At 44.4% G+C, this 25528-nt stretch overlaps 1 long non-coding RNA gene across 1 annotated transcript in view; it reads right to left on the bottom strand.

The window, feature by feature from the left end:
* Positions 1 to 24617: 24617 nt before the first annotated feature.
* The window catches only part of LOC134911400 (uncharacterized), a 33484-nt gene continuing 32573 nt past the window's right edge, over positions 24618 to 25528 (bottom strand). Inside the window, exon 3 of the long non-coding RNA XR_010176537.1 lies at positions 24618 to 24897. This is a non-coding gene — a long non-coding RNA (uncharacterized LOC134911400). The remainder of the gene's footprint in view (positions 24898 to 25528) is intronic.

The raw sequence follows: 25528 nt of genomic DNA, 5'->3' as shown, positions 1-25528 counted from the left end.
ACCACTAGTATCGTCCTTACGCCTCTTTGCCGTATAATTCTCAATACTTTTGGTATGAGAGGCAGAGGAGGAAACACATACACCGACTGGTACACCCAAGGCGTTACCAGCGCGTCCACAGCTATTGCCTGCGGATCTCTTGACCTGGCGCAATACCTGTCCAGTTTTTTGTTGAGGCGAGACGCCATCATGTCCACCATTGGTCTTTCCCAACGGGTTACCAGCAAGTGGAAGACTTCTGGATGAAGTCCCCACTCTCCCGGGTGAAGATCGTGTCTGCTGAGGAAGTCTGCTTCCCAGTTGTCCACTCCCGGGATGAACACTGCTGACAGTGCTATCACATGATTCTCTGCCCAGCGAAGAATCCTTGCAGCTTCTGCCATTGCACTCCTGCTTCTTGTGCCGCCCTGTCTGTTCACATGGGCGACTGCCGTGATGTTGTCCGACTGGATCAACACCGGTTTTCCCTGAAGCAGAGGTTCTGCCTGGCTTAGAGCATTGTATATTGCTCTTAGTTCCAGAATGTTTATGTGAAGAGACGTTTCCAGGCTCGTCCATACTCCCTGGAAGTTTCTTCCTTGTGTGACTGCTCCCCAGCCTCTCAGGCTGGCGTCCGTGGTCACCAGGATCCAATCCTGTATGCCGAATCTGCGGCCCTCCAATAGATGAGCACTCTGCAACCACCACAGAAGAGACACCCTTGTCCTTGGAGACAGGGTTATCCGCAGGTGCATCTGAAGATGCGACCCTGACCATTTGTCCAACAGATCCCTTTGGAAAATTCTTGCGTGGAATCTGCCGAATGGAATTGCTTCGTAAGAAGCCACCATTTTTCCCAGGACTCTTGTGCATTGATGTACAGACACCTTTCCTGGTTTTAGGAGGTTCCTGACAAGCTCGGATAACTCCTTGGCTTTTTCCTCCGGGAGAAAAACCTTTTTCTGAACCGTGTCCAGAATCATCCCTAGGAACAGCAGACGAGTTGTCGGCATTAACTGGGATTTTGGAATATTCAGAATCCACCCGTGCTGTTTTAGCACTTCTTGCGACAGTGCTAATCCCATCTCTAGCTGTTCTCTGGACCTTGCCCTTATTAGGAGATCGTCCAAGTATGGGATAATTAATATGCCTTTTCTTCGAAGAAGAATCATCATCTCGGCCATTACCTTTGTAAAGACCCGAGGTGCCGTGGACAATCCGAACGGCAGCGTCTGAAACTGATAGTGACAGTTTTGTACAACAAACCTGAGGTACCCCTGGTGTGAGGGGTAAATTGGAACGTGGAGATACGCATCCTTGATGTCCAAGGATACCATAAAGTCCCCCTCTTCCAGGTTCGCTATCACTGCTCTGAGTGACTCCATCTTGAACTTGAACTTCTTTATGTACAGGTTCAAGGACTTCAGATTTAGAATAGGCCTTACCGAGCCATCCGGCTTCGGTACCACAAAAAGAGTGGAATAATACCCCTTCCCTTGTTGTAGAAGAGGTACCTTGACTATCACCTGCTGAGAGTACAGCTTGTGAATGGCTTCCAAAACCGTCTCCCTTTCGGAGGGGGACGTTGGTAAAGCAGACTTCAGGAAACGGCGAGGTGGATCTGTCTCTAATTCCAACCTGTACCCCTGAGATATTATCTGCAGGATCCAGGGATCTACCTGCGAGTGAGCCCACTGCGCGCTGTAATTTTTGAGACGACCACCCACCGTCCCCGAGTCCGCTTGAGAAGCCCCAGCGTCATGCTGAGGCTTTTGTAGAAGCCGGGGAAGGCTTCTGTTCCTGGGAAGGAGCTGCCTGTTGCTGTCTCTTCCCTCGACCTCTGCCTCGTGGCAGATATGAATAGCCCTTTGCTCTCTTATTTTTAAAGGAACGAAAGGGCTGCGGTTGAAAAGTCGGTGCCTTTTTCTGTTGGGGAGTGACTTGAGGTAGAAAGGTGGATTTCCCGGCTGTAGCCGTGGCCACCAAATCTGATAGACCGACTCCAAATAACTCCTCCCCTTTATACGGCAAAACTTCCATATGTCGTTTTGAATCCGCATCGCCTGTCCACTGTCGCGTCCATAAAGCTCTTCTGGCCGAAATGGACATAGCACTTACCCGTGATGCCAGTGTGCAGATATCCCTCTGTGCATCACGCATATAAAGAAATGCATCCTTTATTTGTTCTAACGACAGTAAAATATTGTCCCTGTCCAGGGTATCAATATTTTCAATCAGGGACTCTGACCAAACTACCCCAGCACTGCACATCCAGGCAGTCGCTATAGCTGGTCGTAGTATAACACCTGCATGTGTGTATATACTTTTTTGGATATTTTCCATCCTCCTATCTGATGGATCTTTAAGTGCGGCCGTCTCAGGAGAGGGTAACGCCACTTGTTTAGATAAGCGTGTTAGCGCCTTGTCCACCCTAGGAGGTGTTTCCCAGCGCTCCCTAACCTCTGGCGGGAAAGGGTATAATGCCAATAATTTCTTTGAAATTATCAGCTTTTTATCAGGGGCAACCCACGCTTCATTACACACGTCATTTAATTCTTCTGATTCAGGAAAAACTATAGGTAGTTTTTTCACACCCCACATAATACCCTGTTTAGTGGTACCTGTAGTATCAGCTAAATGTAACGCCTCCTTCATTGCCAAAATCATATAACGTGTGGCCCTACTGGAAAATACGGTTGATTCGTCACCGTCACCACTGGAGTCAGTGCCTGTGTCTGGGTCTGTGTCGACCGACTGAGGCAAAGGGCGTTTCACAGCCCCTGACGGTGTTTGAGTCGCCTGGACAGGCACTAATTGATTGTCCGGCCGTCTCATGTCGTCAAACGACTGCTTTAGCGTGTTGACACTATCCCGTAGTTCCATAAATAAAGGCATCCATTCTGGTGTCGACTCCCTAGGGGGTGACATCCTCATATTTGGCAATTGCTCCGCCTCCACACCAATATCGTCCTCATACATGTCGACACACACGTACCGACACACAGCAGACACACAGGGAATGCTCCTAACGAAGACAGGACCCACTAGCCCTTTGGGGAGACAGAGGGAGAGTTTGCCAGCACACACCAAAAGCGCTATATATATCAGGGATAGCCTTATAATAAGTGCTCCCTTATAGCTGCTTTATATATATCAAAATATCGCCATAAATTTGCCCCCCCTCTCTGTTTTACCCTGTTTCTGTAGTGCAGTGCAGGGGAGAGACCTGGGAGCCGTCCTGACCAGCGGAGCTGTGAGAGGAAATGGCGCCGTGTGCTGAGGAGATAGGCCCCGCCCCTTTTCCGGCGGGCTCGTCTCCCGCTATTTAGTGAATCCAGGCAGGGGTTAAATATCTCCATATAGCCTCTGGGGGCTATATGTGAGGTATTTTTAGCCTTTATATAGGTTACATTTGCCTCCCAGGGCGCCCCCCCCCAGCGCCCTGCACCCTCAGTGACTGCGTGTGAAGTGTGCTGAGAGGAAAATGGCGCACAGCTGCAGTGCTGTGCGCTACCTTTAGAAGACTGCAGGAGTCTTCAGCCGCCGATTCTGGACCTCTTCTGACTTCAGCATCTGCAAGGGGGCCGGCGGCGCGGCTCCGGTGACCATCCAGGCTGTACCTGTGATCGTCCCTCTGGAGCTGATGTCCAGTAGCCAAGAAGCCAATCCATCCTGCACGCAGGTGAGTTCACTTCTTCTCCCCTCAGTCCCTCGTTGCAGTGATCCTGTTGCCAGCAGGACTCACTGTAAAATAAAAAACCTAAGCTAAACTTTTTCTAAGCAGCTCTTTAGGAGAGCCACCTAGATTGCACCCTTCTCGGCCGGGCACAAAAATCTAACTGGAGTCTGGAGGAGGGTCATAGGGGGAGGAGCCAGTGCACACCACCTGATCTGGAAAAGCTTTACTTTTTGTGCCCTGTCTCCTGCGGAGCCGCTATTCCCCATGGTCCTTTCAGGAACCCCAGCATCCACTAGGACGATAGAGAAACATTCAGGATTACCTAGTGCTTGATCACCTTCCACTTAGCAATGCTTAATGACTTGTCCAGCATTAAGACATGTGCACCATAATATGAGGTGTACTCAAAACAAGAACACACAATCAGGGCCGTAACTAAGGGGGTCACGCGCCCCGGGCGCTGGAATGTGGGGGCGCTAGGGAGGCTGTTTCTGCAGCCAAAATCTCTGGTTGCCGCGGAGGTGAGGGAGAGAGGACGGAGACAGTAGTCTGGCCGGCGCGGTTGAGCAGAGCCGAGCCTGGGACTGATGAGAGCACACTGGCTGGCGGCTGCAGTCAGTCAGTGACAGTGAATGAGTCACTGTCACTGACGCTGCAGCATTCCGCACTGGACTCTGCAGGCTCCTCTGACAGGGGAGCTTTCACGGAGACAGCATGTCTCCAGCAGCCCTGAGCCCACAGCCCTCCCCCCTGACTGGGAACAGGGGGAGGCACACAACGCAGCAGTGTGGACTGTGAACGAGGGGCAGCTGTGACAGAGAGAGATTTATTATGAGGTATGTTTCTCTACCTGGCAGACAGCTCCCCCTCTACAATGTGTATGTGTTTGTGTGTGTCATTGTTCCTCTGGTCCCTATACAGTGTGTGTGTGTGTGTGTGTATGTCAGTGTTCCTGTGGTCCCTATACAGTGTGTGTGTGTTAGTGTGCATCTGATCCCTATACAGTGTGTGTGTGTGTGTGTGTGTGTGTGTGTGTGCGTGTGTCAGTGTTCATGTGGTCCCTATACAGTGTGTGTGTGTGTGTGTGTGTTGTGTCAGTGTGTATCTGGTCCCTACACATTTTGTGTGTGTCAGTGTACATCTTGTCCCTATACAGTGTGTGTCAGTGTGCGTCTGGTCCCTATACAGTGTGTGTGTGTGTGTGTGTCTGTGTGTGTGTGTGTCAGTGTGCATCTTGTCCCTATACAGTGTGTCAGTGTGCATCTGGTCCCTATACAGTGTGTGTGTGTGTGTGTGTGTGTGTGTGTGTACATCTGGTCCCTATATATTTTGTGTGTGTGTGTCAGTGTACATCTGGTCCCTATACCGTGTGTGTGTCAATGTGGTCATATACAATCTGTTTTTGTGTCAGGGTGCCCCTGGTCTGTGTGTGGGTGTCAGAGTTCCCCTGGGACCTGCACCATATGTGTGATAGTGTGCCCCCTATATAATCTATCTAATGTGTATACGCAGCTCCTCTGTGGTGTAACGTGCATAAGCGGCTGTAGTGTGGCAGAGGCTCCTCTGTGGTGTAACGTGTGGGATTTTATATATATATATATATATATATATATATATATATATATATATATATATATATATAAAATTGTATTTTAATTATACTTTTTTTTTTTTTTTACTTTGCGGGGGGGCGCAAATTTACTATCTTGCCCCGGGTGAGAGCAACCCTAGTTTCGGCCCTGACACAATACACATACTACATTTGTATGCCACTAAGCCAGTGTATGCTTTTCTGTCTTCGGAATAATCCACATTCTGTCGAAGTAACATGTTTGAGTTGGTTACAAATATTAATTATGTGGCAAAGTAAAAATGCAAATAATTCTGATACACATATACTTACCTTAAAAATGGAGATTTATCATATGGAGACTTCCGGGTTCCGGGTTCATGATGTAAGCAGCGTGTCCGTGCAGTTCCCGGGACTCACCCACCGCAAACAGCTTTTAACGGCTACCCGGAGCCTCCACCAAGCAGGGACGAACTTCCCCTCCTCTCCCCCAGTGTATGGAGAAGTTTCTGGCTCCGACCACCTCCGCCCGCACGCAGTTGTTTCGACGAGCAGATCCAAAGATGGCGCCGGACACAGACTCGCCGCCAGCGTCTCCGGCACACAAGAAAGCCGCTTTGGAAGCAGATAAGTCTGTCTCACAGAGACACCCTGATTCTCCCATCACACACGCTGATTTGGCCCAAGCTGTAACGGCCATGATGGGGCCTCTTTTGACACAGGCTGTCACTGACATTTCCACACAGCTCAAAAATCTCACTCATAGAGTGACCACAACTAAGACGCAAATGGGGAAAATAGCTCATGACATGGCAGATGTACAGCACGACATTATCCGCCTCCAAAAGGAAAACTATCATCTTTTAAATAAGCTTGATAATATTGAAAATAGATCCAGGACAAACAATTTGAGAATAATTGGCATTCCTGAATCAGTGAAAGATATAGCCCTGGAGCGCTTTGTTAGTAACACACTACCGCAGCTGCTGCATGTCTCTGACGCTTGTAAAGACATTGTCATAGAAAGGGTGCATAGAATCGTCCCCAACCTGCGTCCTGCAGACACCCGTCCCAGAGTGGTCATTTTCCGCTGCTTAAATAACCTTCACAAGCAAGCCCTTTGGACTGCTTCTAGACAAGTACGCCCACTGATATGGGAAAAAAATAAGCTACTTATCTTCCAAGACCTCTCCTGAACTCACACGGGCCAGGAAGGCTTTCTCACCTATCTGTGCTCAGCTGATACAGATGAAAAGGAAATTTGCCCTCCAATATCCAGCAAAACTATGCATATTTATAGGAGATACATTTTATGATTTCAACACCCCTGGCGATGCTGATGCATTCCTCAAAGAAGAAGCTCAAGGGCACCATGATGACATTTTTGACACCACATAACAATCTAGATAGCCTTCATGGTCGGCTATACACCTCCCGAGCGCAAATACTGAATGACAGTTCTGTTGATATTTACCAATGTTAATTGTCACAGTTGTTTTACACTTACAACCAGTGCTAGCAGGCCTTTCTTAGCTATTGTACTAAAATACCCCTAGGTATAAGCTCTCCCTTGCCTCATTAGCTTTTATGACATTATTATACGCGTAACTAGGTATCTCATAGGTTGATGTGATGTCCCTTGTGGTCATTAATGACATGCAGTTTTCAGTTATGGCATACACTCATATGCCCCTCTCAGCATCCCCCCCTTCTCCCCCCCCCCTTACCCTTTCCCCCACCCCCTCCTCCTCACCACTCCCCACCCCTCCCTTTCATTCAATTATTTTGTTTTTGTTTTTATGACTACGATTGGTTCGTTCCCTCCGCTCTGTTATAGCCTGGTGGGTTCGCCCCGGGTAGCTAAGGCCCCCCCGAGGTTATACCTTCCTCTATTCCGATGAATCGGAAGTTGGTATGCTGGTCATGCTGCAAATCAACTAGGTTGCTCCCTAGTGTTGTCCTACGCAGGACATTTTTGCATTGTGTTTTGTTTATCTCCTCTTTGCTAACTCTCCTCTGTCAAATCTATCTTCTCTCCTTCTACCTTTCCATCTCAACATACTCAAAATATGGCCTACACAGTGTCCTATCTCTGTCCCCTCTTCACATGGTAACGCTCACATATGACACCCTCCCACCTTAAGGTGGGCTCTCTGAACGTGGGCGGCATAAATTCCCCAGCTAAGCGTCGTAGAATCTTGCAATACCTAACTAAACAACACTTAGACTTAGCATATCTACAAGAAACTCACCTAACGGATCTGGAGTCGAAAAAACTAGGAACCCTGGGCTGGTCAGTCATAGCGGTAGCTCCTTTTTCCTCCAAGGCCCGTGGAGTTATAATTTTGGCCAGATCATCTATACCACTTAAAGTGACCAGGATTACACCTGACCCTAATGGTAGATTTATCATAGCACATGTTACCTTACAAGACATTTCATATGTACTGTGTAATATATACGCACCCTAACAACTACAATAAATCTTTTTTCTCCACACTGATAGCCAAATTATCCCCCTTTCTCCAAGAAAGACTAATTATTGGAGGAGATCTCAATCTAATTTCCTCCTCGCTCCTTGATCGCTCTAACACTACCTCTAAACCCACCTCTCTACCAAAATTTGGTATACCTCACTTCCCTTCCTCCCTCCAAACCACCGATGTCTGGAGAGCCTTCAATCCCATTGACAGAGAATACACATGCCTCTCTGCCGCACATGGCACCCTATCCCGAATAGATTATTTTTTAATTTCCCATATCTTGATTCCCGATATCATTTCTACCACTATAGAAGCCATCTCTCTCTCAGACCATGCCCTCATCTGGTTTGATCTCCAACTTTCACATGATCCTTCTGTCACAAAAATCTGGAGATTCCCCACTTATTTATCACGCTCACAATTGTTTTGTGAAGCAATAATAGCGAAATGGGATGAATTCGCATCCAACAATATATCTCACCTCACTTCCAACCCCCCAATATTCTGGCAAACAGCCAAATCAGTTTTACGAGGCATGATCATCTCATATGCATCTAAATCTAAAAAACATCTGGCCTCAACTTACCTACAACTACAGTCAGAATTAACGTCCTCATTCCAACAATTCAAGACATTACCCTCACCTGCAAACAAAGATTTGTATACAAAAGTAAAAGATAACTTTGAAGTGCATCTCCAATCTTTAGGTGACAAACATCTCTTTAACATAAACTATAAATATCACAAATTTGGCAACAAGACAGGCAAGCTCTTGACCAATTTACTCCATGGTTCTCGCCCTCCTTCCCTCATACACCCTCTAAAAACACATGATGGCAAAATAGCAACCTCTAACCAACAAGTCTCGGAGGTGATGAGATCATTCTATGAATCGCTGTACTCCGCACCTTCTTCCCCCCCTCATACAAACGCCTCATCACAGAATACATCCTCTTACTCGCCTATATGGGAATATCCCTCACTCCCTACCATTTCGCAATCCCTCTCTGACACTCTAATGGCTCCCATTACGGCCAAGGAGATCCTTTCAGTTATCCAGCACCTCCATCGAGACAAAGCCCCGGGCCCTGATGGATTTTCAGGCGAATTCTACAAATTACTAGCCCCCAAAATTATAGACACTCTAGTTTTACTATATAATCACCTCCTTACAAACCTTAATCCCCCGCTCTACTTCACCTCAGCAATAATAAAAACTTTACCCAAACCAAATCGTGACCTGTCTCTCCCTAGTTCATATAGGCCCATATCTTTACTCAATCTTGACTACAAAATTCTGACTAAAATTCTATCCAACCGTCTCCAACCGATATTGCCTCACATAATCCTCCAAGACCAGACTGGCTTCATTTCTGGCCGTCACTCGGTGATAAATTTAAGGAAGGTCTTCTCGGTCGTCCAGAGTATGAACATCTCTCCTCCCACCAAGCCAGCTATTATTTTATCACTGGACGCCGAGAAGGCTTTCGACTTAGTGCTATGGCCCCACTTATACCACACACTACATAAATTTGGTTTTCCTAAGTCGTTTATTGATATAATAACAGCCTTATACTCCAACTCCACGTCCCAAATCTCCTGTAATGGGTCTCTCCTCCCCCTTCCCTATAGCTAGAGGCACCAGACAAGGGTGTCCATTATCACCCTTACTATTCAACATAGCCATTGAACCTCTCGCAATAGCCATTCGCAACTCGACCAATATACCTGGAATTGTTTTAGGGCCACTGGAATTAAAAATTTCTCTGTTCGCAGATGACATGATTCTATTCCTTTCTGACCCTTCCTCCTCGGTTCCCCAAGTTATGTCCCTCATCTCATCTTTTGGCCAAATTGCAGGCCTTAAAATAAACATATCTAAATCCGAAATCTTACCCATTAATGGCCCTCCCCCCATCACTCAAAACATCCCGTCCCTTTCTACTTTTCATATAGCCAAGGAAGGCATAAAGTACTTAGGGATCAAAATCCCACCGTCCATCGCCAACATCTATAAACTTAACTACACTCCCTTATTAACAAAAATAGCCACCCTATATGATAACTGGAAGGATCTCCCATTGTCACTCTTGGGACGCCTCGCTGCTGTAAAGAGTATCATATTTCCTAAAATTTTCTACCTCATCCAAATGTTGCCACTCTCTTTGAAAACCTCTTACTTTGCCACCTTTGATAAATTAACTTCTAGATTTCTATGGAAACATAAAAAATCCAGAATTTCTCTAAACAAACTGCAAAATCCCATTAAACATGGAGGCCTCAAAGCCCCCAACCTCCGTATGTATACACATTCTGTCATGTTCCGGTACATCTCAGACTGGATTTTAGAGTCCTCCACATACACAGATGTAAATCTTGACACGGCCATGTTTACCCCATACTCCCCATGTGCATTACTCCACTCCAGAAAGCAAGAGATCCCACCACATATCTACAACAACATCATTTTCACAGATACGTACAAATTATGGATCTCCATCAACAAAATCTTACACCGAGACCACTCTTCGTCCATATACATCCCGCTTTGGGGCAATCCAGGGTTCCCACCATCCTTAACCAATTGCCTGTACCTTGAATGGAAGGCAAAAGGACTATCGACAACTGCAAAAGTTTTTGACCCAGGGGGAATACCACTCCCTTTCTCCGCCCTTCAACAGACTTACCAACTCCCTAATAACCAATTTTTTATGTTTCTACAAGCCCGCCATTTCGCAATATCTCTACATACACACACTTTCCATCCCGACAAACAGGATCTTATACTAATATTACTCCAATCCCTAACACACAGACCATACAAGACTAATCTTCTATATTCTAAACTTATGCTAGCCAGACACCCTGCCTCCCCATCAGCAAGTGCCACTAGCTGGTCACAAGATATACCCACAGTAGCCAAAATCTCTGATCTATGCCCTACTTTTAATTTATCCATGAGTTGGCTCAACTCCTCCTATTTACAGGAGGTTCACTTCAGAACTATCCATAGGGCCTACATTTCCCCGGCACAGAGAAGCCATATGGTTTTGGAAGAGTCAGGGGACTGTCCAAAATGCTCAGCACACCAGGCCAAATTCTTACATTCCTTTTGGTCGTGTGGGAAGATCAAAAAATTCTGGCACAAAGTTATAGCTTACATTAATAGACTATTTCATGCCAGGATACAACCTGACATCCTAGCATGCCTATGTGCAAATTTCACCAACTGGAGAACTGGTCCGAACTCATCTCAGATCCACCCTCTACTTACTATTATAGTGACGATTGCAAAAAAGATAATCCTAATCCATTGGACCACCAAATCCGCACCATCCCTTAATGAGGTATTGCAGAAACTTAGACAGCTATTCCTCTTTGACAGAAGATCTATGATTCTGGTCAGAGGAGAGAACCTTTCTAAATTTCTGAACAAATGACACTACTACCTTCTGTCCCTACCAGACGAAGAGAGAATCTCGCTAACCAAAATGTTTGATATCGCTCAATGGTCTCTTCATTAATGTTCTTCAATTATTCCTCTATACTCTCAACTGACAGATTCCATTGTATACTTGAGGGTACCCCACCCTCTTCATAGTATCCCTCCTCACCCCTATAATGCAGCGCCCAGGTTTGGAGAGTCCACCCCCCCCCCTTCTTCATTTTTTTTCTCTCATACTCCCATTTACTACTTTTTGAAGTATTTGTTCTGACAGAGATAGATTTATAGGATGCGATATTACTGTGTTATCATCAAGACTATCCTCTCGTGCAATTACACTCAGGTAGAGCTGTATTTTTTCAATCTTTGTTTCATCTTTCCAAGTCACTTCTTTTGCTCTCTTTATTTCCTTTCTTTCTTTTCCTTCTATCCTATCCTTTCCTTCGGCTCCCCTCTTGACTTTCACTCTTCCTTATCTCACCTCCTCTTTCTCTATATCTATCCTTTCCTCTTTCCTCCCCCTCTATATCGGTATACTATTCTTTATTTAGTATTATGGAGTAACATTTTATGGTTAATACGACATACAAATGCCTTCTACTATTGGGTGTTCCCCTCCTTCTATTCCAATATTCCACTAGCTCTTCTTCGGGAACAGGCGGCATTACTTAGACATGATGGCTATTAATAAAGACAATTGAATAGTTCCTAACACCGTTATAGATTACCCTTTGTTACACAATATTGTTAAATGGGTTCAAGTTTAAGATGTTATGATGCTACTTTGTTATTGGATATTTCTTCAGTATAGCATATATTGATCTGTTCCTCCATTATACAGTGCTACCAAGGCACATATTCGATCCAAAGATGACTAGATAAGATTAGCCTACATTTTCAGCATCTGAGTAACTCATGCTCCATGTCTTATTGAATACAAATGTTGTAATTTGGAAGTATACCACTAATAAAAATTGTTATTTAAAAAAAAAATGGAGATTTATAAGCTCTTGCCTTACCTGCCTCCCTACATCTGTACTCCAAGTGTCGCCAGATGTATGTAACTCCTCTGCTTGCTGACTGCTTTCTATCTCCTCCTCATCAACATGTGGCAGATGTTTTTGCAAACACCCCTTTTTTAGTACTCATCTTTTAAAATGATCTATTTTTGAGAATCAACTCTACCCCCTTTTAGCACTCACCTTTTTTTAATAATAAAAAAATAAAAAAAATAAAAAAAAGATTTATCCTTGAAAATCAGTTAGATAACGCCCACTTTGTTACGATACGTTCTACTCACACAAAGATGAGAAAACAGTTGTCCTTTTATTTATTATTTATTTTTCACTTATATATACAGAGCGAAAAATCACACTATAATATATATGTGGAAATAGTACATTATTTACCCTTATTTCTTTTTTCAATCTTTCAATTAAAATGAAAGAAATCATTTGAAGAGAATTAATTAATTATATATACAGTTCTGTTCGTTATATGTCATCTTTGTCTTTGTTCATTATGTACAATAGTATTTTATGAAAAGATAATACAATCAAACAGTCAGTTCTTTTACACTGGCAGAACCTCGTCATAAAGCTGAATTAACGAGAAATCCGTATACGATACGCATTACCGGAAGTCACATACCGGGTTGAAACGCAAATCCAGGATATGATCTTACTGTGGAACGCAAACCACTTCAGCATCATAACAAGCAAATCAACCGTGGAACGCAAACCCCGGAAATGAAAATGATTATGGAACGCACGCTACACCGGAAGTACAAGAGACCGCTATTATATCCAAACCCCCATAAATAGACGGAATGAGACCTGGTGGATGTATCTGCTATCCTGAGGAAGCCTTTTTGAAGGCGAAACGCGTCGATTAGAGATCCAATCGATCCTGGGTTTTTTGCCGCTCAGCGCTGAGGAACGGCTCATACAGGATCTCCGCCGGCGGACTCCAGACTCTCCTGCCTTAGGGGGATATCCCAATTGGGACTCTTATTCCGACAGCAAGGAACTTTGACCATATGGGACAATAAGGTATGATCAAAACCTTCTGAGGCTAACAGCATATACAATTCTTGCGGATTGCATTTTAACATCACACACTCCTATGGGACTGAGCCAAATATGGACATTTAACCTTGTATCCATTTGAAGCTGTAATTCCAAAAGAATAATTTCTAATTCCTACAGAGAGGGTAAGCCGCTAAAAAAGTGCACTTCTCTCTACACCAATACGTTCCATCTTGAATTCCATATCATACGGAGCTATATGTATGCACAGCTCATAATAACAGACGGTGAACGTTCAATCACTTAGTCTTGTGTTTTATATGTTTTTATGGATTTTGTCTGTCTGTTTGTTTTTCGGAAATAGGTGTTTTTATAACTAACCTTATTTACATATATAGTTCTTGCCACACGGCACCTTTTAACATACAGCAGTCTTAAATAATTACAGAGAACTACCACACTCATATTAAACATCATAAGATATATATATCTATGGAAATTCTTTTTAGAATAAAATAATTATTTTCTAATATACGTGTGTCACTCATCTTTATTCACTTTGCGTTGGGAAAAAAAACATCTATGGCCCTCATTCCGAGTGGTTCGCTCAGTAAAAATCTTCGCATCGCAGCGATTTTCCGCTTAATGCGCATGCGCAATGTCCGCACTGCGACTGCGCCAAGTAAATTTGCTATGTAGTTAGGATTTTTACTCACGGCTTTTTCATTGTTCTGGCGATCGTAATGTGATTGACAGGAAATGGGTGTTACTGGGCGGAAACAGGCCATTTTATGGGCGTGTGGGAAAAAACGCTACCGTTTCCGGAAAAAACGCAGGAGTGGCCGGAGAAACGGGGGAGTGTCTGGGCGAACGCTGGGTGTGTTTGTGGCGTCAAAGCAGGAACGACAAGCACTGAACTGATCGCAGATGCCGAGTAAGTCTGAAGCTACTCAGAAACTGCTACGAGGTGTGTAATCGCAATATTGCGAATACATCGTTCGCAATTTTAAGATGCTAAGATTCACTCCCAGTAGGCGGCGGCTTAGCATGAGCAAATCTGCTAAAATTCACTTGCGAGCGAACAACTCGGAATGAGGGCCTATATTCCTAACTACCATAGCGGGATTAGGTAGTGATTCCGCACCCTTTTCCTGAGCCGCATTCTCAGTAAAGTGAGGGCACCTTCCGTTAGCGCAGTGCCAAATCCCCCCTTTTTATGTTATGTAGAAAACAGCAGCAGAGCACAATTCTGGTCACCTTTAAGGGACTATACAACAAAAGCCCATCAGACTTATCCAGACACCAAAACCTAGATTTCAGCACCCCAAAACATCATTCTCTATCACATTCTGCATGGACTTATGTGCATTATTGTAATTGTGTTCAGCAGGTTAATCAGGGCAGGACAATGGAGTCAGAAGCCAAGAGAAACAGCCATAGCCCCCATCACCTGAAAGACAGATATAGTAACATGTGTAAAGTACATATACAGCAACACATAACTAACACTTGTTTAAAGCATATATACTGTACCTTATCACATATATGGTTGATAAGTAGAAAAAATGAATGAGATGGAACGGTGACAATAATCAAGCACCCGTATTACACTCTATGGGACAAAGGATATCTTTAGTAACTTACATTATATGCATATGTGGATCAATATACACTGCTATTCTAGATAAGTAATCAGTGACTCTATACATGTGGTTACAAAAACACATGATGCGGTGCCACTAGATATGCAGGACACCGGCACAGTGGCATAAACTGTGTAGAGAACACAGAATACAAGTGGAATATATACATATTAACAAAAGGATAGTACAGTGTATATTTAATACAAATGATAAGATAGATGCATATCTACCTAATTTATTGTGAGAGCAAGAGCTATAAACAAGACACATGCCATACATGGCGGGATATAGCAAAGATGTATGTGGACACATCTGTATTTCTGTGAAAATAGCTTTATTGATACAAAAAAGAGTTACATTTTATATGTGTCATTTGATACTCTTTAGCAACATAAAGTAAGAACTACTGATGACTGCTGAACAGTAATACTGGAAGTCAGCAGAATCCTATAAATATAGCTTTTAATAGCAGCGGGGGCTATTATGCCTTTATTAGAAGAAAAATCTTCAATACAGCAGCAGCAGTCTCTGTGGAAAAGATATTTATTTTAATATTACAATTTCTGAATTTTTTTTCACCTATCTTACTCTAGTTTTATGTATTTAATATGGCTGAAAATTTTAAATGATAACAATAAAATATATGTTTTATATATTAAATTGTAATTATTAGGCTCTCAGTGCACCCAGGAAATGGCTTCTTTTTCTGTGTGTTTATGACATAACTAACAGTGGATTTGGCCATAGTATACAAAGTCCTACACATATCAAGCCACATACCCAGCAGCCATCCATCTTGCATTTGTCCGACTGACTGAGGATGAAGGAGTCATAGCAGCCTCCAGGGTAACCAGCAACAACACTCATGATTTTGAGTTTTGCATCACAAACCACCTGGACATTTGTAGAGTGGTCAAGATGTCTGTTGGTATATATATGCTGCCTGCCCCTAGGTGGTCTCAGCTGAACGACATGTGTGCAATCTATGGCTCCCAGCACATTGAGCATGCCAGCAAGGCCATAGAAAGCTACCCTGATGGCATGCCACTGAGTCTTCTGGGTAGGGAAGCAGATGAAGGCATCGATGTGGGGCTGCAAAGCATCCAAAACCTGTGTGTATATTTGCAAAAAAAAAAAAGGGTACTGAGATTACATTACATAACATCATCACTGTGTACTGACATTACTACAACCAAAAATTAAAAAAAAAGATTAGGATGTTAGGTAAACGTCACCTGTGTTCTGGAAAAGGAGGGCTGTGAGATCCCAATGACATCGCCAGACACAGCCTGAAAGCTACCAGTAGTCATAAAGTGCAACACAGCCAGGAGTTTGTGCAGGCCTGAGACAGGCCGAGAGCGTGCTGTCTCAGGGTCTAGGCCCAGTTTGACAAGGTCATACAGACGGAAAATGTAAAGCTCGATTTAGATGGAACATCTGTATGACCTTGTTATCGGCCAATGCGTTTAAGTTTAAATGCCCCCTAAAAAAACGAGGACTGCACAGCCTCGCAGAACCTGTACAACCTGCTGACCATGTTCAGTTTACTGGACCTGGTTTCTTCCAGGCTGATGTCTGAGTCTCAGGAATCCCACAGAACACAAAACATCACTGCACCATACAACAGCATCCATTTCTGAGTGAGGGATGATTGAAATGGGCCTAGGGTCCTTTTATAGGCATCCTAATTCAGGTGTGATTGATGTTGAAGTTGCCACACATGTAAACACGCCAGGAAAAAGCAGGTCTATTTTTTTGCTGCTTTTTTTTGCGAATCGCAAAAAACACGACCGCAATTGAGCATTCGCGGACAAACATCCAAATACGAATGAATAGTAAATTACCGTGTTGTATGAACAAACAACCGTGTTTGGCCAATAGTCTATTCATTCGTATTTCTGACTTCTGCAGTGAAAACCATTACGAATAGAGCCAACACTACCAAGATTTGTGATTAGTAAATTCTCGTGTTGATACTTTGAAAAACCCCAAAACAAATTCGGACAAAATCGGGACTTTAGTAAATAAACCCCAGAATGTTTAATGGCCATATCTGAAAAAAAAATATTTGTTTTCTACCACAAGCATAAAAGAATTAGCATATGCAGGGGCCACTTTGCTCTCCATAGCACTCCCTGCCTGTTGTAGAAAAAAACTGCCATCATATAGAAAATAATTGTGCCTTAGCGTAAATTCCAATAATTTAATAAAAAAGCATATATCAGGACCTGTGTATAGAGGATTATCTACTATCAACTGATGTACTGCTGACAACCCGAGATCATGCGGTATCCACGTGTACAGACTAGTTACGTCTGTACTTGGCAATACCAGATCATCCGGGAGTTGAACAATCTCACCAAGCAATCTTAACAAAGAAGATGTGTATTTGAGATGCGTGGGAGGGTTTTGAATAACTGGCTGCAAAAAGAATTCCAAGAAAGCTGCCACGGGTTCACACAGCGACCTCCTGGCAGAGATAATAGGTCTGCCAGGTGGGTGCCAAGAATCCTTGTACAACTTAGGGATAATATAAAAAATAGGCACAATAGGGGATGCACAACATAAGTAAGCTGTAGTGTCAGCATCAATATAACCCATGTTAACTCTTTCTTGTACTAAAACATTAAGCTCATTTTTAAATCTTTCAGTCGGATCTCCAGTTAACTTGATGTATGTGTTTGAATCATCCAATAGTCCGAACACTCCTATTTGTACATACTGATGTCCATGAACACGATGGCTCCACCTTTGTCAGCACCCCTCACTATAACATCCTGGCATTTGCTCAGACTGGTGAGTGCTGACTGTTTATCTTTTGTTAGATTATGATGTACAAAAGGAAATGCACCTGGTGGGTCCTTGCTGCTCAAATCAAGTAATCTGGAGAATATGCGGACCGAGGGATTAAAGGACTGAGGATCAAAGGTCGAAGCTGGTTTGAATTTCTTAGATACAGTATTCCCCACTGAGTCCCCACTGGAGGCTGAACTTGTAACTAGTGCACTATCTTTCTGTTCAAAGAATTCTTTTAATTTGAGCTTTCGATGAAATGTCAAATTGTCAACCTTTCATTGAAACTCGTCGTGGAAGTGAGTAGGCACTAAGCACAAGCCTTTTTCTAGGACTTGTATCTCATGATCGGTCAATGGGGAACTGGACAGATTGAAAATCAGGTCCTTGGACCCTTCGGCGGCTTGTTTGCGCCTCTGCCTCTGTGCCTGCCTGCCCCTTCTCGTGGGTTTACTCTTGACCCTGCCTTGTAGGCCTGGCTGTCCACGCCTAAAGGGACATTTGTAGGGGCTTGGGCCTGGTCACTATCACTGGCTGACATGCTGGAATACATTCCCTGTCTTCTTGGCTGTTCCCTGTACTTGGTGAAATGAGAAGTACCACTAGGAGGTCTACTGGTGGTATGTAGCCAGTTGTAAACTCTATGCTCATCATAGTCCTGCTGCACTTTGACTAACTTTTCTTTTTTGAATTTGAGAAGATTCTTTTTGTATGTATCAAATTGATGTTCTAACTGGTTCAGCCAATTGGTAAATTTTTCTTGGCGAAAAGTGGGTAAATGCTTCTGTTCAAACGTCATGATTTTCTCTTTGACACAGTTTAGTTCCTTAGTGGATTCCTCGATCCCAAGGAGTATAAGATCCATGGAACATTTGTTAAGGATCGCAGTCCACTTAGAACAGAAAGGTATGCTGTACCGTCCTATAGTTGAAATATTGTGCATCCTGAACCCCCTGGGGATTTGTTTATTTCTGTAATATTCAGAGAATGTAAGTCTTTGATACAGAAGATCCATTTCCCACTTTTTTAACTTAAACCACTCTCTGAACAAATCTTCATGGGAGCCACTTGATCTCAAATCAAAAGAAGGTGTGTCAAGTGGATATTATAGGGTTAAATGCCCAGATGATAAAGTCTTTTTACTGCATACAAGGCAAAACATATGACAGCATTAATAAATCATGTGATACTGTTAATAATGTGCCGTAATAGCCTAATATTAAGCATTCATTGTTGCTCTGTAGATCTGGGCTGTACAGTTTTAATTCTCATTCTTTATTTTTATTTTTTGTGTATTTGTTTTTATATTTGTGTATTTAATAATCATAATAATAATAATTTTATTTATATAGCGCTCTTTCTCCAATAGGACTCAAGGCGCTTAACAGATACATAGCATAATATAGTACAGAAAATAATGAAGTACATTATCATAAAATACAGAAGCATGAAGATACTAAAAGGGACATTATGGAAATGCTTGAGTAAACAGAAAAGTCTTGAGTCTACTTTTGAAGGATTCTATAGTTGGGGCCTCTCCCACTGTGCGGGCAAGTGAGTTCCATAGAGTCGGAGCCGCATGACTAAAAGCTCGACCCCCAGATGAATTACGGGAGATTCTAGGTACTGCTAAAAGTCCTTCATCTACAGATCGCAGTAATCGAGTGGGGCAGTATGGGGTCAGAAGCTGTTTCAGGTACCTTGGTCCTTGGTCATGTAATGCTTTGAAACTCAGTAAGCCAACCTTGAAGATGATTCGCCATCATACAGGCAGCCAGTGAAGGGAGTAGAGGATGGGTGTTATGTGGCTAGAACGGGGCTGGTTGGTTAATAGCTTGGCAGCTGTGTTTTGCACCAGCTGTAAGCGCTGCAATTCTTTTGCTGGTAGACCAAGGAAGAGGGCATTACAGTAGTCTAAACGAGATGATACAAATGCATGTATGACTTTTGGCATATCATCTGAGGGAATTAAGTGCTTGATTCTGGCTATGTTCCTCAGGTGAAAGAATGAGGATTTGATTGTGGCTGATATCTGATGTTTAAGAGTCAAGCCACCATCCAGGACAACGCCAAGATTCCGCACACGATCTCTAGTCTGTAATTCTGAATCCCCGAGAATAAGTCCAGTTGGTTGGCTATGCTGCAGTCTTGTCCTTTGATGTTGCGGTCGTATCATAAGGACCTCTGTTTTATCCAGGTTCAGTCGCAGCCAACTGGCGCTCATCCACTCCTGTAGTTCAGCTAGACAGCCATTTAGGGTTGCTATTGGGTTATATCAGTGCCCGGAGCAAAGGACAAGTACAGTTGTGTATCATCTGCATAGCAGTGGTAGACCAGGCCATGGCACCTGATTATTTTGCCCAATGGGAGCATGTATACTGCAAAAAGCATGGGGGACAGTATAGAACCTTGTGGGACACCACATGGCAATGGCACTGGTGGTGATGAGTATAATCCAGATGATACTCTCTGTGACCTGCCTGTGAGAAATGATTTGAACCAGCTTAGGACTGTGCCATCCAGACCACAGAAATGTATCAGTCGCTCAATCAGAAGCCCATGGTCCACGGTATCAAATGCTGCCGAGAGATCCAGAAGGATTAATATTGAACAGTCACCTCTGTCTTTTGCCATCAGAAGATCATTTAACACACACACCAGGGCTGTTTCAGTGCTACGTCTTCTCCTGAATCCTGATTGAAATGGATCATAAATATCATGGGTTGTCAGGCGGGTTTCCAGTTGATTTGCAACGACTTTCTCAATAACCTTTCCTAGGAAAGGAAGGTTTGATACCGGTTTGTAGTTTGTCATGCAGTCGGGATCTAAATTAGGTTTTTTAAGAAGCGGTCTAACAATTGCTTCCTTTAGGGGTCCAGGAAAAATGCCTGTCTGCAAAGAGCATTGAACAATTTTTGTAAAGACAGGACCAATTATATCCATACAACCTATTAGAAGCTTGGTTGAGTCTGGGTCCAGATCACAGATTTAGAAATGCTGTCACCATGTTCACAATTTGTCACTTACTTTGTGAGGCATTTCCTCACATCTTATTACAGGTTGAGTATCCCATATCCAAAATGCTTGGGACCAGAAGTATTTTGGTTATCGGATTTTTCCGTATTTTGGAATAATTGCATACCATAATGAGATATCATGGCGATAGGACCCAAGTCTAAGCACAGAATGCATTTATGTTACATATACACCTTATACACACAGCCTGAAGGTCATTTAATACAATATTTTTAATAACTTTGTGTATTAAACAAAGTTTGTATACATTGAGCTATCAGAAAACAAAGGTTTCACTATCTCACTCAAAAAATTCCGTATTTTGGAATATTCCGTATTTCAGAATATTTGGATGTGGGATACTCAACCTGTATATGTATGTACACGCGATTGTTCTACTTTGCAGTGCTGTCACTGTTTGTTTCTATGTTACCATGGTGACTCATGTGCAGGTCCCGTGGATGCATCACTTCCGGTGACGTCAGTATCCGGAAGCCGGAAGTGTGCAGTGGAATCCCGGATCTGCGGCCAGCAGCGGGCAGGACAATGAGCTGTACGTGAGAATAAATATATGTTATTGCACTGTACACTGGTTATCCTGATGACAGGGTGAGACCCCCCCGAAACATTGATACACCACTAAAGGTTGTTTATTTTTCATCATACTGGTAGTGCCGCCTCATTTGTCTTCGTATCTACATGGGGGTTGCATACCCCCGGGAAGACACACCAGGAAGCTATATTTAAGGGACCATGCTGCCCTGAGTGAGTGCCGGGTTTGGATATTGTTTTATACATTACACATTACGGCATACAGAGTCCCTTTTTTTACACATTACAGCAGACAGTTCCCCTTTTTACACATTATGGCAGACAGCGTGCCCTTTTTACACATTACGGCAGACAGCGTACCTTTTTTACACATTACGGCAGACAGCGTCCCGTTTTTATACATTACGGCAGACAGCATGCCCTTTTTTACACATTACAGCAGACAGCATCCCCCTTTTTTACACATTACGGCAGACAGAGTCCACCTTTTACACATTACGGCAGACTGCGTGCCCTTTTTACACATTACGGCAGACAGCGTGCCCTTTTTACACATTACAGAAGACAGCGTGCCCTTTTTACACATTACGGCAGACAGAGTCCCCCTTTTTACACATTACAACAGACAGAGTCCCCCTTTTTACACATTACGGCAGACAGCGTCCCCTAAGGGCAGACAGCGTCCCCTTTTTTACAGATTACAGCAGACAGTCCCCCTGTTTACACAATACGGCAGACAGCATACCCTTTTTTACACATTACGGCAGACAGCATCCCCTTTTTATACATTGCGGCAGAGAGTGTCCCCTTTTTTACACATTACGGCAGACAGCATCCCCTTTTTATACATTGCGGCAGAGAGTGTCCCCTTTTTTACACATTACGGCAGACAGCATCCCGTTTTTACACATTACGGCAGATAGCGTCCCCTTTATACACATTAAGGCAGGCAGACAGAATAGATAGATAGATAGATAGACAGACAGAAAGAAAGAATAGATTATACTTACTGTCTCCGGTGGCAGTCAGGCTCCTCAGTGCAGCAGCTTCTGGCAGATGATGATCCCGGGCAGGGGAGAAGAAGGAGAAGAGAGGGGGAGGAGGGAGCCGCAGCAGCGCAATGTGATTTGTGGAGGTGCCGCTGCAGCTGTCCCTCTCCTTTCACATAGGCTGCCCGCTGCCGCTGTGATGAGGGAAGCACATCCCAGCATTCACAGCGGCGGAGGAAAGCCTATATCAAAGGAGAGGGACAGCTGCAGCAGCGCCTTCATCAATTACAGTGCGCTGCTGCAGCTCCCTCCTCCACCTCCCTCCTCCTACTCCACCCCCCTTCCCATGGACGCATCCCCGCTGCTCCTCTCCTTGGTGGGCGGCGGTGGCCCGCAGCACACAGCGGCATGTAATGAGCAGTGTTTAAAGTGGTCCTAGAGAGGTGGTGGAACTCATCCCCCCTCCCCCCGGTGACCATGCAATAAAAGTATTGCGTGCGCCTCCAAAAAGGGGCGTGGTCACACAATAGTAATAATGCCCAAAGTAGTTTCACCCCTAATACACATAATGCCCACAGTAGTAGCACCCCGTAATACACAATGCCCACAGCAGTAGCGCCCCTTTTAAAATGACCACAGTAGTAGTGCTCCTTATGCAATGTCCACTGTACTGGTAGTGCCCCTTATATAGAGCCCTTAGTATTGGTGCCCCTTATGTAATGCCCCAGTAGTAGTGCCCCTTATGTCCCCAGGAGAGATGCCTCTTATGAAGTGCCCCCTTTACAATGCCATCATTAGTAGTGCCCCCATTAGTAATGCCCTTAATGGTAATGCCCCATGTAGTATTGCCCCCAGTAGTAATGTTGCCTGTAGTAATGCCCCCAGTTGTTTAGCCCCCTGTAGTTTAACCCCAGTAGTTATGCCCCCAGTAGTTTAGCCCCCGTTAGTAATGCCCCTGCAGTTATGACCCCAGTAGTTTACCCCCACTTTAGTTTAGCCTCCCAGTGGTAATGCCCCCCAGTAGTTTAGCCACTGCAGTTATGCCCCCAGTAGTTTAGCCACCCAGTAGTAATGACCCCAGTAGTTTAGCACCATGTAGTTTGCCCCAAGTAGGATTGCCCCCAGTAGTTTAGCCCCTGTAGTTATGCCCCTATTTAGTTTAGCCCCCCTGTAGTTTAGCCCCCAGTAGTAATGTGCCCCTGTAGTTATGCCCCCAGTAGCAATTCGCTCCTGTAATTATGCTCCCAGTAGTTTTCCCCCTTGTAGTTTGCCCCCAGTAGTTAGCCCCATGTAGCTTGCCCCCAGTAGTTATCCCCCTGTAGCTTGCCCCAAGTAGCAATGCCCCCAGTAGTAATGCCCCCTTGTAGTTTAGCCCCGCTGTAGTAATGCCCCTGGAGTTATGCCCCCAGTAGTAATGAGCCCCTGTAGTTATGCCCCCAGTAGTAATGTGTCACTGTAGTTATGCCCCCAGTAGTAATGCACCCCTGTAGTTTGCCCCCAGTAGTAAGCCCCATGTAGCTTGCCCCAAGTAGTAATGCCCCCAGTAATAATGCCCTCTGTAGTTTTCCCCCTTGTAGTTTAGCCCCCCTTAAGTAATGCCCCTTGTAGTTTAGCCCCCTGTAGTTTAGTCCCCAAATAGTAATGCCCCCAGTAGCTTAGCTCCTGTAGTTATGCCCCCAGTAGTGTGTCACAAGTAGTTATGCCCCCAGTAGTAATGTGCCCCTGTAGTTTGCCCCCTGTAGCTTGCCCCTTGTAGCTTGCCCCCAGTAGACGTGCCTTAAAAACCCCACAAAAGCCAACAAACTTACTAAGCCCCACTCCCGCATCCGAACGCTGTGATCTTCTGGCATCCGGCTCCCTGCACTATGAGAGAGACGTCATGACGTCTCTCTCACAGCGCGCACTGAGCCGGGAGCAGGAGCTCAGTAGTGAGCTCCTGCCACCGGGCTTCCACTGTGCAGGGAGAGCTGGGCGCCGCTGGTAACAGCAGGCGTCCTGCATCTCCCTGCGTCCATCGGGTGAGGTGAGCCGGAGGAGGCGGAACTGCGTTCCGTCTCCAAGTGGAACTGACGGAACGCAGTTCCGCCCCGTTTCGGCTCACTTTAACTCCTGGTAATGAGTTAGTTTGACTCAATATATGCCGCGCTGGCTTTGGGCCCCTTGACAGTGGCATGCCCCAGTGCAATGCACCGCTTACTCTGGCGGTAGTTCCGCCACTGTATATATATATATATATATATATATATATATATATATATATATATATATATATATATATATATATATATATATATATATATATATATATATATATATATACATCCCTCATCAGACAAGCAGCGGCACTCGGAGACTTTGTTATGGTGAAAAATAAAGTGCAAATTTATTCCATATTACAGCAAGGCCTGAGTACAAAGTGAAGTATACATGAAAATGTATTACCTTTGTAGGGTGAAGAAGACCCGCGTACGGGAACTGCGGTGTGAGATCGGGAACGCGCCATACTTCCGTCCCGAGTATTGGGTGCTCAGTGATGACGTCAGCCCGCAGTGCCGTGGTGCGTCCCCCTTCCGCCGGCTGTCCGTGTCTCCATGGCAACCTGGACGTGGTCGTACTGAAGTTCCCCCGGCGTCCTCGTCTCCTAGGTTACCCGGTCCACGTAGGCAACCAACGTCAGAGTCCCCACCTCATCACTGCGGCGCTGCATCCACCAACTGCTGCACTGTGTGAAAAACATAAGTGTTTGCTGACAGTGGACATACTGATGCTAAAACCTAACTAACATACAAAATGTATCTGTGACTAGACAACCACATTTCTATATTGTGCTATAAACAAGGCTGCATATCTATCACATTGTACCTATATAAAAGAAAAAGGAAAATCAGATTAAGGAAAAAAAACTGCTATCTAAACTGTACATATTCCTTGCTATCTCATGTTACAGATGTCATTCTGGTATATATATTCCAATAGGTGAGAATCATTCTGTAAAGAGGCCAAACTTTCACTAACTAAAAGACACTCCACTGCATTTTGTCATTTAGACCTTTAGGTCTCATAGTGTCCAGTGTGTACATCCATTTGGCCTCCATACGTAGTAGAGGCCCATGTCGATCACCTCCTATTAACCTTTTGGGGACATGGTCGATCAGGGAAAATTGTAAGTCCTTCAAATCATGCCCATACTCCGCAAAATGTTTAGCTACAGGCTGGTCCGTCGGTTTGCCCGTGAGGGCCGCTATTACCGATGATTTGTGCATGGCGAACCGCTCTCTTATGTTGCGGATTGTTTTGCCCACATACTGGAGCTGGCATGGACATGTAATTAAGTATATTACGTGCGTTTTTGT

Source organism: Pseudophryne corroboree, chromosome 4 (genome assembly GCF_028390025.1).
Source record: "Pseudophryne corroboree isolate aPseCor3 chromosome 4, aPseCor3.hap2, whole genome shotgun sequence".
Taxonomy (NCBI): domain Eukaryota; kingdom Metazoa; phylum Chordata; class Amphibia; order Anura; family Myobatrachidae; genus Pseudophryne; species Pseudophryne corroboree.
This window is presented reverse-complemented; position numbering and strand designations above follow the sequence as displayed.